Below are 14,218 nucleotides of genomic sequence, written 5' to 3'. Positions count from 1 at the left end.
CATGAGAGTGAGCCAAGTCCGGTATGTATGGTGGGTGATCAAACACTTCCCATCGAAAACACTGCAGGGACGTCTTCATTGCCCCTGCAATGTGTGGCCGTGAACTGTCATGTGGAAGGAAATGTTATGTAAATTGAAGGTGGAAGGGGCAGAAAGAAAAGGAAAGGAAGGGATTACTGATGTGAGCTGCATCGATACATTATATGGAACCAGCGGCGACGAGTAAAAATGTGTGCCGAATCCGGACCCGCGTCACCTATCTTCAGTCCTCGTCCATGTCCTCCTACGTTGAGACTGCCGCAGGAGGTCGGACGTAATTGTGCATTCGCACTGAAGGTGGTAGATTTATTTCCCATTCAGGCAAATCAGTTACATGAATGCGTGGTGTCTGTTCTCTCGGACATGGTTACACTATAGCTCTAGGTGTCTTTAAGTACTCACTGTGTGCTCAGAACTGAAAAGAGCGAGCATTGAAAAGACACTGCCCTACTCAGCTATGGCTATACGTAAATACAAGGGGGATCACTACTGTCGGCTGCAGCGTGACTTTAAGCGGAATCAGCGGCGTCGAGCGAAAATGTGAACCAGAGTGGCATTCGAACCCGGGATCTCCTGCTTACTAGGCAGATGCGGTAACCACTGCGCCATCCGGGACATTCATATAACATCTGTGACTGCTTCATCGGATTTTCACTATCGTTTCCATTTCGCGACCTATCGGAGCTTCTTTCCGAATAGTCCTCGTATATATGTGGTGTCTGTTCTGTCGGACTTGGCTGACAGAACAGACACCACACATGCAAATATAATATGTCTATAGGCGCAGTTACGTTGATAACTTTAGTGCGGGTGTACAACAGGGTTCGAGCATCTTGCAGGAACACAGGACTCGCTGCGGGCAATTGGGTGAATGGACAGGGGACGCTACTAGCACGTGACATGTTGAGAATTTGGGTATCCAGATAGCCAAAGCGATTTAGGCATCCGCTTGCATTAAGTGGGACATATGGGTTCAAGTTCCGGTCTGGGACATATCTTCAGCTTTACCATTGAATTATTTCTATGCCCGATTGCAGCTGACGTCGGTATTTCCTTCCAGAAATGTACTCTTCTATCAGAAAAATGGTTCAAATGGCTCTGAGCACTATGGGACTTAAGATCGGAGGTCATCAGTCCCCTAGGACTGAGAACTACTTAAACCTAACTAACCTAAGGACATCACACACATCCATGCCCGAGGCAGGATTCGAACCTGCGACCGTAGCGATCGCGCGGTTCCATACTGTAGCGCCTACAACCCCTCGGTTCTTCTATCATTTTTCTGTACATTGACACATTGACTGGGAAATAGGAAACATTTCAAAAATGGTTCAAATGGCTCTAAGCACTATGGGACTTAACATCGGAGGTCATCAGCCCCCTAGAATGTAGAACTACTTAAACTTAACTAACCTAAGGACATCACACACATTCATACTCGAGGCAGGATTCGAACCTGCGACCGTAGCAGCAGCGCGGTTCCTGACTGAAGGGATACTTTTCTGATTTATCTATTCACACGAATGAATTTCCGCAACACACAATGCAACCAGTGGAATTCATTCCTTTTAATTGTAACCAAACGTTCCCGAGCTCCCCACCTCGTCATAGCGGGCGATCTGGGTGGTTAAATCATTCGCTTGAATTGTGCAGACTGTTCTTCAAACCAATCGTGAACAATTGTGGCCCGATGACATGGCACATTGTCATCCATAAAAATTCCATCTTCGTTTGGGAACATGAAGTCCATGAATGTCTGCAAATGGATCCCAGTAGCCGAACATAACCATTTCCAGTCAATGATCGGTTCAGCTGGACCATAGGACCCAGTACATTCCATATGTACACATTCCCACACCATTATGGGGCCATCACCAACTTGCACAGTACCTTATTAACAACTTGGGTCCATGGCTTCGAGGAGTCTGTTACACTCGAACTCTGCCATCAGCTCTTACCAATTGAAATTGGAACATAAGTGACCAGGCCACGCTTTTCCAGTGTCTCGGGTACAACCGATATGCTCACAAGCCCAGAAGAGGCGCTGCAGACGATGACGTGCTGTTAGCAAAGGCATTCGCATCGGTCGTCTGCTACCACAACCCATTAACGCCATATTTCGCCACACTGTCCTAACGGATACGTTCGTCGTAAGTCGCACGTTGATTTGTGAAGTTATCCCCAGTGTTGCTTGTCTGTTAGCACTGACAAATAATCGCAAACGCTGCTCTCTGTCGTTAAGTGAAGGCCGTCGACTACTGCGTTTCCCGCTGTGAGAGATAATGCTTGAAATTTGGCATCTCAGCACACTCCTGAAAATGTGGATCACGGAATATTGAATTCCTAACGATTTCGTTAATGGAATGTTCCATGAGTCTAGCTCCAGCTACCATTCCGCGTACAACGTGTATTCACGTCGTGCGGCCATAATCAAGTACGAAACCTTATCAAATGAATCACTTGAATAGAAATGACAGCCCCGCCAATGCAGTGTCCTTTTATACGTCATATATGCGATACTACCGACATCTCTATGTGTGCTTATCGGTATCCCATGACTTCTATCACGTCGTTGTATAGAGTCGAGCGATTTTTGATCCAGGCAGTGTCTATAGACATACCAGTGATTTTGTATATAGATGTAGACGTGATTTTGCATCAGAATGGGAGACATGAACAATGTGGACGTGTTGATAGACATGGCCTCCAGTTATTCTCTTTGCGCCATGGAAAACACTTCATCGGTTTTCTACTGTTTTTATTTTTCTTATTGTTAAACATCATTCATAAGGTGCGGCCAACGGAGAAAGTGTTGCAGCTGATTGAAGGTGTTGTGGTAAATTACTAATTCCGAATCCAAAAATCTCAACAAGAAGAAATTGGTCGTCGATGACCTGGACAAAAAATGTTAAGTATCAGTGAGTGATGTTGAAGAAAACATGTTGCCTTCTACTTTCAAAATTGAAAGTAAATTACATCCGAAATGTGGCCCCTCCGTAAACAGTCATTGCAACAATTGATGTAGCACGTGAGCGGGAGTCAGTAAACAGGGTAAAGTGCTCTAGTTTTAGGTGCACATATTGATGAGAATTTGGACTGCAAGATGCATAGTACGGAGATTCTTAAACAAAGTTTAGCTTCTTTTGTTTTTCGTATAACCGCTAATCTTGGAGACAAACGAATCGACGTCCTGGCACATCTTACATATTTCCACTCAATAATGCCCTATGGAATAATTTTTGGGTGTGATCGTCACTGAAAAAGAAAGTATTGATCGTACAAAAGCGAACAGTAACAACCATATGCGGTGTTCACGTATGGACATCATGTATGTGCTTCTTCAAGGAGCTAGGCATATGAACTGTGCAGTTGCAATACATAATTACTAAATCTGTGAGTGACTTAGAAAGGTATTCAATAGGCAGTAAAAAAAAAAAAACAAAAAAAAAATTGCCCAGTAACTTAAGATCTATGTTATGACAGATAGGAAAGCGGGTTTTAAATATAACTTAAAATCAATTATCCTGGGCAATTCATCCTATTCTATTGACGAATTTCTGCTTAAAAACTGGTAGCCTGAATTTGTTCACTGATGTTAACACAAGTAATGCATACATATCCTATAAATTGAAGCGTTCCATATCATTTCGATAAAAGACTCGTCCTAACCATTACGGAACATGTAAATAAATAAATTACTAACTAACGATTCATGTTTCCATCGCTCTATCATCTTTCGATTCCTTTCACCAGCCACTATTATCACTATATAAGCCGCGATCCCAACAAAGTCAGCCATATTTACGAAATTCCAAGGAAGACGTCTGTCAAGTATGTGCACGGGACAAAATATCTAGGCTGTCTGTGTGCATTGTTTAGCTACATGTCTATAGACAGTCCGTCTACAATGTCTATAGACAGTCACTCGATTTTGTACACAAGTGTGTGATTTTGAAAGTAAGACGTTGTCAACCGACATGAGTAAAAACCCTAAGAAATTTTGGTCGTACGTAAAATCAGTAAGTGCGTCAAAATAATCTACTCATTCTCTCAGCGACCACACCGACATCGAAACGGAAGATAACAGAGAGAAGGCCGAAATACTGAATTTGGTCTTCCAAAATTGTTCCATCGCGGAAAATTGTAACACTGTCTCCTTTCAATCGGCCGGCCGCAGTGGTCTAGCGGTTCTAGGCGCTTCTGTCCGGAACCGCGCGACTGCTACGGTCGCAGGTTCGAATCCTGCCTCGGGCATGGATGTGTGTGATGTCCTTAGGTTAGTTAGGTTTAAGTAGTTCTAAGTTCTAGGGGACTGATGACCTCAGATGTTAAGTCCCATAGTACTCAGAACCATTTGAATCATTTTGAATCCTTTCAATCGTCGTACGAACGTCGAAATGGCGAAATTGAGAAGCAGCTACAATCGCTTAGTAGTGGAAAGGCGTCAGGACTGGGTGAGATACCTATAGGATTCTATAAAGATTATGCGAAAGAACTTGTTCCCCTTCTAGCAGTAATTTAGCGTAAATCACTTGAGCAACGAAAGTTACCTAACGATTGGAGAAAAGCGCAGGTCATTCCCGTTTTTAAGAAAGACCGTAAGACAGATCCACACAATTTTAGATCAATATCGTTGACGTCAATCTGTTGCAGAATTATGCAACATGTTTTATGCTCAAGAATTATGACGTTTTTGGAAAATGAATATCTCCTCTATAAAAATCAACATGGATCCCGCAAACAGAGATCCTGCGAAACTCAGCTCGCTCTGTTCCTCAGTGAGATCCACAGCGCAGTGGACAATGGCACTCAGCTGGATGCCGTGTTCCTTGATTTCAGTAAAGCATTTGACACCGCACCACACTGCTGTTTAACGAAAAAAATACGAGCTTACGGAGTGTCGGAGCAGACTTGCGACTGAATTCAAGACTTCCTTGCAGACAGAAGCCAACACTATTAACGGAACAAAATCAACCGATGTAAAGGTAATATCCGGATTACCACAGGGAAGTATGATAGGACCGTTGATATATATAGTGAGGAGACTCACGAGGATGTGGAACATTCCAGGAAAACAGAAGTACATATTCCACATTTACAAAATAACAGGTATGCTAATATTCCTTCGACAGAACCTACTGTAAGTGAGATGGTCCGTGAGAAAGGATATGGAATATGTAAAAAAAGTTATGCGTCTTCATTTAGTTGTTACTTGAGAAACTTACCATAAACACTGACATTTATTTAAACTAAATTGCTAGGATAATACTAAAGCTATTGTAACTAAGCGTCGTGAAAACAAAGTGTGCGAAGCTCAGTTGCACAAACTGCTTCACTGCTCTGAAGCTGTGCCGCAGTCAGACGGTAGAGTGCATTATGCTATGTTATATAATTAATAATAAGTACTCCAGCTATCTCTGTTGAGAAATTCATGAATGGAATAAACGCCATCAGAAAATCTTTTATGCTCCTGTTAAACTGTACTATAAAAGCACCTAAACCTTTTACAACTGTTGAAAGGTATTGAAAATGCTGAGTAATGGACAAATTTCTGGGCTAAGTGGTTCAAAGGGCTCTAAGCACCATGGGACTTAACATCTACCTAGCGAGGTGGCGCAGTGGTTAGACACTGGACTCGCATTCGGGAGGACGACGGTTCAATCCCGCGTCCGGCCATCCTGATTTAGGTTTTCCGTGATTTCCCTAAATCATTCGGGGCAAATGCCGGGATGGTTCCTCTGAAAGGGCACGGCCGACTTCCTTCCCTAATCCGATGAGACCGATGACCACGCTGTCTGGTCTCCTTCCCCAAACAACCAACCAACCAACCAACTTAACATCTGAGGTCATCAGTCCCCTAAACTTAGAACTACTTAAACCTAACTAACCTAAGGACATCACACACATCCATGCCCGAGGCAGGATTCGAACCTGCGACCGTAGCATCAGCGCGGTTCCGGACTGAAGCGCCTAGAACCGCTCGGCCACAGCGGCCGGCTTCTGGGCTAAACTGAGTAACTTAAAGTAGCTTAAGATTGTTTTTACTTCTGATAATGACTCCTTGATCTGAGTTGTTGGTTTGGAAGACAAGTACATTGATTATGAACAATTTCACTAAGAAATGAATATGGTGTAAATCAGTAGTTGTTGCACTCAGTTCTTTAAATGGGCTTTTACGAGACCTTCTTTAATTTGCGTCATAAATATTTTCTATTACACGCTTTTGGAGCCGGAAAACGTTAACTGGTCTTGATGAGTTACCCCAACATATGATACCGTTGATATTACGCGTTTAAAATAGTAAAAATATACTCTATGTCTTTTATTTTTAAATCACCTATGTCTGATGACATTCACTTAGCAAACAAAGATTCGTTTAGGCGTTTCAACAGTTTTGTTTTATGCTCCTCCCAAGTGAATTAGTTAGCAAGTTTGAATCCTAAACATTTCAAACTGTCGCCTATGTATGTAAACCTCTGACAACTTTTGTGATTAGTTGAGGAGAAATGAACGTCAACTAGTCACGTTTTTATGCACCTATTTAACTTACATTACTCATTTTCAGAGGATGTCGTACAGCTGATATATAACGTTTCTGACAGAAATTTGTAGCGCCATTGACTGTGTGTGATAAGATAATAGGTCTTAGATTAGATATCACCAACAGTTATAGAAAGAAATGATTGAAATGAAATGATAATGAAGCGAATTTCGTGCTTAAAACCAGTATTTCAAGGAATCGCCAGGCTCTACACGCCTGGCTAGGAATGTGTCCACGAAGAGAGGGTTTCCAGATACATTCAACCACTGTTCGAATTTAAGGTCACTTGGCTACTGAACACGCTCTGCGACTAATCGCCGATCGACCAAATAACAAAAGATTTCAATGAAGGGCATAAAATGTTGATGTGCAGACCAGACGAGAACTAGTATTTGTAGTGAAGGGAATGTATGGAAGAATCTTGGCAACATGCGGCCGGCCAATGTCTAGTTTGATTACAGGTGAGCGCACCAAGGTAAGTTAGCAGGCAGCGTTCAATAATTTACTGAAGGAGCGATCGCTATTGACATGATATGCAGATATGAACAAAGAGGATTATTCAACCATACGTAGTATCTCGCTAGATCGAAATTGAATTTCTTCGTTCAATAAGATGTTGAATACTGTATTTGGAGAGGGAACGTTTAGATTTAACTTCAACAAACGTCGTATCGTAGTGTTAATTACATGAAACGTATTCGCAAATGCAAATGTGAAGAGCCATCTGCTGCATAAGGGAATGACGACAGTGAAAAGTTGTGCCAGACCGGGACTCCAAACAGTATTTCTCGCTTTACAAGAGCTGTAGCCTCCACTGCTTTGGCTATCCACGCACAACTCACGGCCAGGTCCAAACTTCCTATGTCATCGCTCCTGCGTCGCAACCTGTACTCGTACACGCATTATATAATTCCCATTAGGGGGTATCGGCGAATAAATACGATATTGCAGTGCCTGTGTTATTAAGAAAAACAATACAGTGTTCCTTCGGACACGTATGCATGCCCTAAGGAAGATTACTTTTTCTTCTTTACAACACGATCGCTACAATATCGTACTAAGTTAGTTCTTTGTCTGATCTCTCGAATGTCACTGAAAGAGATTTGTCGCGCTGTATTAAACAACTACATTTGCATCAATGGGTACGAAGATAACGAAGTTACGGGTATTAACTATACGGAGAGATACGCCTGTGTTTATGTAAACTCTCCTGCAGAAAGGTTTCCCTTTTTTGTAAGTCCACGTCACGTAAGGCTTATGCCGAACATAGGTGTTCGGAGAGCACCACATGTCGTCACCTTCTTTGAAAGTCTTGTCAACTTTTTCTTTCCTTATCTAGAACAAATTATGTGAATCCAACCGTAAGAAGAGGGTAGCCAAGATCGAAGATAGCAGGGGAGTTGGTGAGAAACGGGATGGTGTGTGTGTGTGTGTGGGGGGGGGGGGGGTAGGGGTAGGAGGAGGGGACATGGAGGTGCGACGAATGGTGCCCCATATTCTCGCCGAACGGCTTAATATCGTACATCAGATTATCGGGTGTGGGCTATTTGACTAGACCGAAAAATGTGTAACACATATTCGCGTGAAATCAATGTACCAGCAAGCACAGTACAATGAAACGGTGGGTCAGCTTATGTCTCCAGACAAAATCACACATGGCATGGTCAATGTCTTAAAATCAAATACTTAAAATCAAATAGACGGAACTTTTGCGAGCTCAGTAACAGATCTGTGCTGCCATTACATATGTGGACTATAACATTAAGACTGGTAACTGGAAGCATGTAACGTTTAATTTACGTGGCATTTCCAGAGAATGACCAAAATGGTGACATTAACTAATCGTAAATGAAGTAGAGTGTTTGTTTCAAATAAGAAACAGTCTAACGCAGGAAAATTACATGCCGCGGGGGATTAGCCGAGCGGTCTAGGGCGCTGCAGTCATGGACTGTGCGGCTGATCCCGGCGGAGTTTCGAGTCCTCCCTCGGGCATGGGGGTGTGTGTTTGTCCTTAGGATAATTTAGGTTAAGTAGTGTGTAAGCTTAGGGACATGACCTTAGCGGTTAAGTCCCATAAGATTTCACACACATTTGAACATTTTTGAAAATTACTTCTTTCAGGAATTTGTATGACGTAATCATGATTAGTTTAATACCTTATTATATTTGTATACGATATTTGATGTTCAACATTTCTAGAATTTTTGAGTTGGATGGAGTCAACAATTTCAAAATGTTATTAAAAGGGGCCTGACAATAACGAAGGTCGTGAAAGCTCAGAAACTCTGTTACAGGCCATATTCTCTATAGGCGGATTTCTTCTCGCAGACCCCTGCCGCGTAGAAGAATGTGTGATGAATGGTAGTCACTTCCTATGGAATTCTTGGGAACCGTTGTTGACAGATTCATAAGATCGGAAATAAAATATTTGTCACCGCTTTAAAAGAGCACACTGTTGACTTTGGAGCGGTGTTGTACATGGTGTAGAACAGGTACCTGGGGGTCATCACTGACGTAGATCATGGCAGTGACATGGTGTGTAACGTCAGTCGGCTTTATGAAAGCAGCGCGGTTGCCGTAGCGACGTGAAGAATAGCAGAAAGAAGAAGTCGTGATTAGCTGTGCCCATGGACACATCATGAATGAAACTACCCGACTAACGTACAACTCGGCGTAAGAACAGTGGTCGTAAAATGATCCTACCAACAGGCACTGGAAACGTGCGTACTCCCTGCCAATGAGCATCGGTTTTAAACTGGACAGGTAGTGCTGCAGTTAGTGAACGCATGTCTGTTTCGGAGCGAACATTGGGATGATGGGCCCATTCAGTGGGCATTTGGAATGGGGTACCTCGCAAAACGCCATTTCTCATAGCAGCAAATAGAGCTGCACGACTTCACTGGACCTGACAACACAGAAACTGGACTTTGGAGGAATGAAGTGTGATCCGGCGAGTTGCGATTTTGTCTCTTTCTCAAATGACGCGAGGTGTCGAGCGCAGTGGGTGTCCAGCGAAACGTTTAAACCGTAGTGTGAGGAGGGCGCAGTTCGAGCTGATGTTGCTTCCGTGACGTTTTGGTGGCGTTTTTCGTATCAAAACTTGGGTTTGCTTTATCAGGTTTCCGAGAACCTGAACAAATATATTTATTTCAGTATTGTCGGTGACGAAGTGGCTCCCTTTCTTCTACATATTCATTATGGGTATGCTGGAACAGTTTCGTCTTCCGGGATGATACTAGCCGTATTCAAAGGGCTAGAAACTACGTTCGTGGTTTGACGAACATTCAGGAACACTATCGCATATCGACTGGTCCGCTATATCACCCGATCTTAATCCCATTGAAGATATTTAGGACTATACTGAACAGCAGCAGTGAAAAGCAATAGTCAGCATTTGGCAGCTCTGCGGGATGTAGTCATTAACGAGTGGCTTCAACTGGATTTTTCATACCGAAGAAACTTAAGGACTCTCTTCTACGCCAAACTGAGGTCATTCTCAAGGCTAGGGGCAGTGTAACGGGGTTTTTGCATAATGTCTGCTGGCAGTTACTAAACATTTTATGCGGTGTGATTACGTCATTGTGTATACTGTCTTAATAGTCATACTCCACAACTGATTTTATTGCGCTTCACCGACCTAACACATTCAGTGACCTTTCAAGACGTAGTGAGTGAAATGAAAATGAGACACTGATGGTTTTAAGGAGCGTGTGAAACTGTCTCTCCGGGACAGAACTCGTGTATTAACGCTGCTGCGATTGAATCCGGACGGCCGACTGTGGCGGCGGCACAGCTGTGCCCCTGTCCCCTGTCCCTGTCGCGTGGTTTTCATCGATTTAAAGCTCCTCGGAGGCCTCCCGCGTCCCGTTACGAGCAGCGCCAGTGGGAGGAAGGATATCGTGCAGATGACTCAGCGAGTGTGTAGGGTTGAGCTGAATGAAAAATACACACTGAGCAGTAATGTGCGCTGGATTCAACCCCGTGTAACTGAACAGATTTGATAGGACGTCCGGATACGTATACAGTTTCATTTCGCTTCCGACATTTATGGAGCGTCGGCTTTTTTTCGCAAAGCGATCAAATTTAATTGCGAACATGTTCCTGAGGTAGAAAACTGATGTCTATTGCTTGTAATTATTGCCGAAAATTCGCTGCTGTCGTCTAGAGACATCGTAGCTACATGCTGTAACGAAACATGAAATAAGGACGGTATATTTTGTCAAATACCGGCATTTTTGGAGAACCGCATCGTGTGTGATGCAGAATATTTGTAGTCTTCAGCAGCAATCTTCCATAATTTGCTTTAGCTCACTTAAAAAAATCGTAACCGGTTTCGAACTTACAAAACTCATCTTCAGGCGGTTTTTACGTTCAAAATACATGGGACGTTGTTTAGCAAGTGTGTTACCCTAGCCCTAGGATAGAGAGAAATTAGTACATTGTAATGTGTGACAATGAAGGCGCATATGACAGTTGCGTTACAAAACTGGTGCTAGAGAGCAACTTACGTGAGTGAGAGCCTTGAATATTTGCTTTCAACGCATACTTTACTTTTTTTTAAGGGTACCTAACAAGAAGTAATTATCTTAATGGGACGGAGATCGGTACATGCGATGTACATTATTTACAGCAAAACGAATGACTAAAATTTCAGAATTTAGCGATGTGTTCAAGACAAAGAGCTTCACAAATAATGGAGCAAGTCAGTAAAACGTTGGTCCACCTGCAGCATTTATGTAAGCTGTTTTTCGGCTTGGCATTGATTGACAGAGTTGTTGGATGTCGTCCTGAGGGATATCGTGCCAAATTATGTCCAAATGGCGCGTTACACAGTCAAAATTCCGAGATGGTTTAAGGCCCTTGCCCATAATACACCAAGATTTCGCAGTTGCGGACCAAGTTGCTGACCAAGATAGGGCTTAGCAGGCACGAAGAGAAGCAGTAGAAACTCTCGCCGTGTATAGGCGGGTGTTATCTTACTAAAATGTAAGCTCAGGACGACTTGGAATTAAGGGCAAAAAAACTGGGCGTGGGATATCGTTGGCGTATCGCTGTGCTGTAAGGCTGCAGCGGGCGACAACCGAATGGGTCCTCCTATGTAAAGAAATGGCACCCCAGCCCGTCACTCCTGACTGCCGGGTCATATGTCAGACAACAGTCAGGTTGGTATCCCACCGTTGTCCGGCTGTCCGGGGTGACGTTATATACGTCTTCGCTAAATATCGGGGCTCAGTTCGAAGCGACACTAATCACTGACGACTGTTCTACTTCACTTCTCCAGTCAATGTGATTCCAGGCCGAAGACGTTCCCGAAGACACCACCAACAGCAGCCTGACTGTCGACCGCCGTACGGCCCGAAAACCAGGAGGGTTAGTCTGAGGTGCCACTACTTTTCATAGCAGAACCGGTCTGGTTGTCATCTGCAGCATCCTTACAGCATAGCGGTACATCGACAATATTCTACTCCCCGTTTTTTGCCCTTCATGGGAAGCCATCCTAGGCTTACATTCAGCAATACAATAATGTCCGTCCGCACACGTCGATAGTTTCTACTGCAACCTTACCTTGGCCAGCAGAGTCGCCGCATCTCTCCCCAATTGAGATAGTTTGGAGCCTTATGCACCGACCATCCAGCAGTTGTCAGCTGCACTTGTAGAGGAAGGGAACGCCCTATCACAAGAGTTACTCACCAACCTCGAGACGACGTCCGGGTGGCCGAGCGGTTCTAGGCGCTTCAGTCTGGAACCGCGTGACCGCTACGGTCGCAGGTTCGAATACTGCCTCGGGCTAGGATGTGTGTGATGTCCTTGGGTTAGTTAAGTTTAAGTAGTTCTAAGTTCTAGGGGACTGATGACCTCAGAAGTTAAGTCCCATAGTGCTCAGTGCCATTTGAGCCAACCTCGAGACTGGCATGGGAACACGTTGCAGAGCACGCAATGTCGGCCGTGGTGATCACGCAGCCTGTTAACAACCCTGTCCCGTCTTTTGTAATATCGAGGGTACCACCATAAATCGTGGGATCTTCGATGCAATTATTGTCTTTGAGTAAAGATGTCATTTCTGTTCGTCTAATTACGTGCTTCTTTGATTTACCTTATGTAATACAATGTAGCAGTTTTTTCTATGTATATGATCAAAGTTTCATCGACTGTGTCACTTAGCAGTGAAACATGATGCGGAAGATACTTTCTCCCCTGACTTTTCTCAGAAAACAACGGTAATCTAGTGATATCACGCAATCTTCAGCATATTCCTTGAAACATAAGAAGGACGATTACTGGCGTTATTTATCGTGATATTGTAGCTGTTTCGGTCGTCAATCCTAAGATTAGTTACATGCAGTTTTCTAGTCGTGCCACTCTTCTCTTCCATCACACATCATCGACAATCTGCTTCTTACACTAACAACTAGGTCTACTCCCGCCGTGTCATCCTCAGATCAAAGGCGTCACTGGATGCGGATACGGTGGGCACACCGCGCTCCCGGCCGTATGTCGGTTTCCGAGACCGGAGCCGCTACTTTTCAATCAAGTAGCACCTCAGTTTGCCTCACAAGGGCTGAGTGGACCCCGTTTGCCAACAGCGCTCTGTAGACCGGAGGGTCACCCATCCAAGTGCTAGCCCAGCCCGACAGCGCTTAACTTCGGTGATCTGACGGGAACCGGTGATACCACTGCAGCAAGGCCGTTGGCTAAGCATTGTACGTCTTTGTGATTTCATGAAGTGTCAGTGCCCAACTGTTCTTCGCCTTCAAACTGTGCCTTTAATACTAGATCATTTCAGTGGCAGTGGACGATCTTTACAAAGTGAGTAATGATTCAGTAAAGTGGGTACCATACATAAAACTGGCAGAATTACGTAAGCAGTTCCACCTGGTCTGGGGAAGTTTTTGTAGGTCAGATTTATGGAAACACATGGGCTTTTTCCTCCTGTTGAATTTAAATTGCAACTTTATTCTGTGTCTGACACCTCTTCTTTGAAACCTGCTAATTGTAAACTGCACATCAATGAAGCAATTCGTAAGAGTGACAATAAACGATTACGAATTGTATTTGAAAATCATCTGCATTATTATTTACGCTGTGTAGCTGAGGGTCTGAATTGCAGGAATGATTGTAAGCATTATCGTTGCAGACACCTTCATGATCACCATCATTATCGGAAGAAAATGTTTAGGCAGACCAGATGTGAAGCCTCCTATGACATCGAGAAGACATGTCAGCACAGCTGACGGGGATGTGTCGTGCTGTACGTGGTTGTCCGAACGAGGGACGTCACGCAGTGAGTCAGAGCTTGAGGCGCAAAATTTCGGGCTTCCTGAATTTTAGTTCGATGTCTGCTGGATTACCGAGTGAGGTGGCGTAGTGGTTAGCACAATGGACTCGCATTCGAGAGAACATCGGTTCAATCCCGCGTCCGGCCATCCTGACTTACGTTTTCCGTGATTTCCTTAAATCGCTTCAGGCAAATGCCGGAATGGTTCCTTTGATAGTGCACGGACGTCTTCCTTCCCCATCCTTCCCTAATCCGATGAGACCGATGACCTATTTGTTTGGTCTCCTCCCCCAAATCAGCCTTAACCCTGCTGGATTTTAAACATTGAAATTGGAGAGGAGGAGGGGGGAGATCACTTACTT

At 44.0% G+C, this 14,218-nt stretch overlaps 1 pseudogene; it reads right to left on the bottom strand.

Annotated features, from left to right (window-relative positions):
* Positions 1 to 13,155: 13,155 nt before the first annotated feature.
* LOC124723716 lies at positions 13,156 to 13,273 on the bottom strand (annotated as a pseudogene).
* Between the last annotated feature and the right edge of the window lie 945 nt (positions 13,274 to 14,218).

The sequence above is a fragment of the Schistocerca piceifrons genome, chromosome X (genome assembly GCF_021461385.2).
Source record: "Schistocerca piceifrons isolate TAMUIC-IGC-003096 chromosome X, iqSchPice1.1, whole genome shotgun sequence".
Taxonomy (NCBI): Eukaryota; Metazoa; Arthropoda; class Insecta; order Orthoptera; family Acrididae; genus Schistocerca; species Schistocerca piceifrons.
This window is presented reverse-complemented; position numbering and strand designations above follow the sequence as displayed.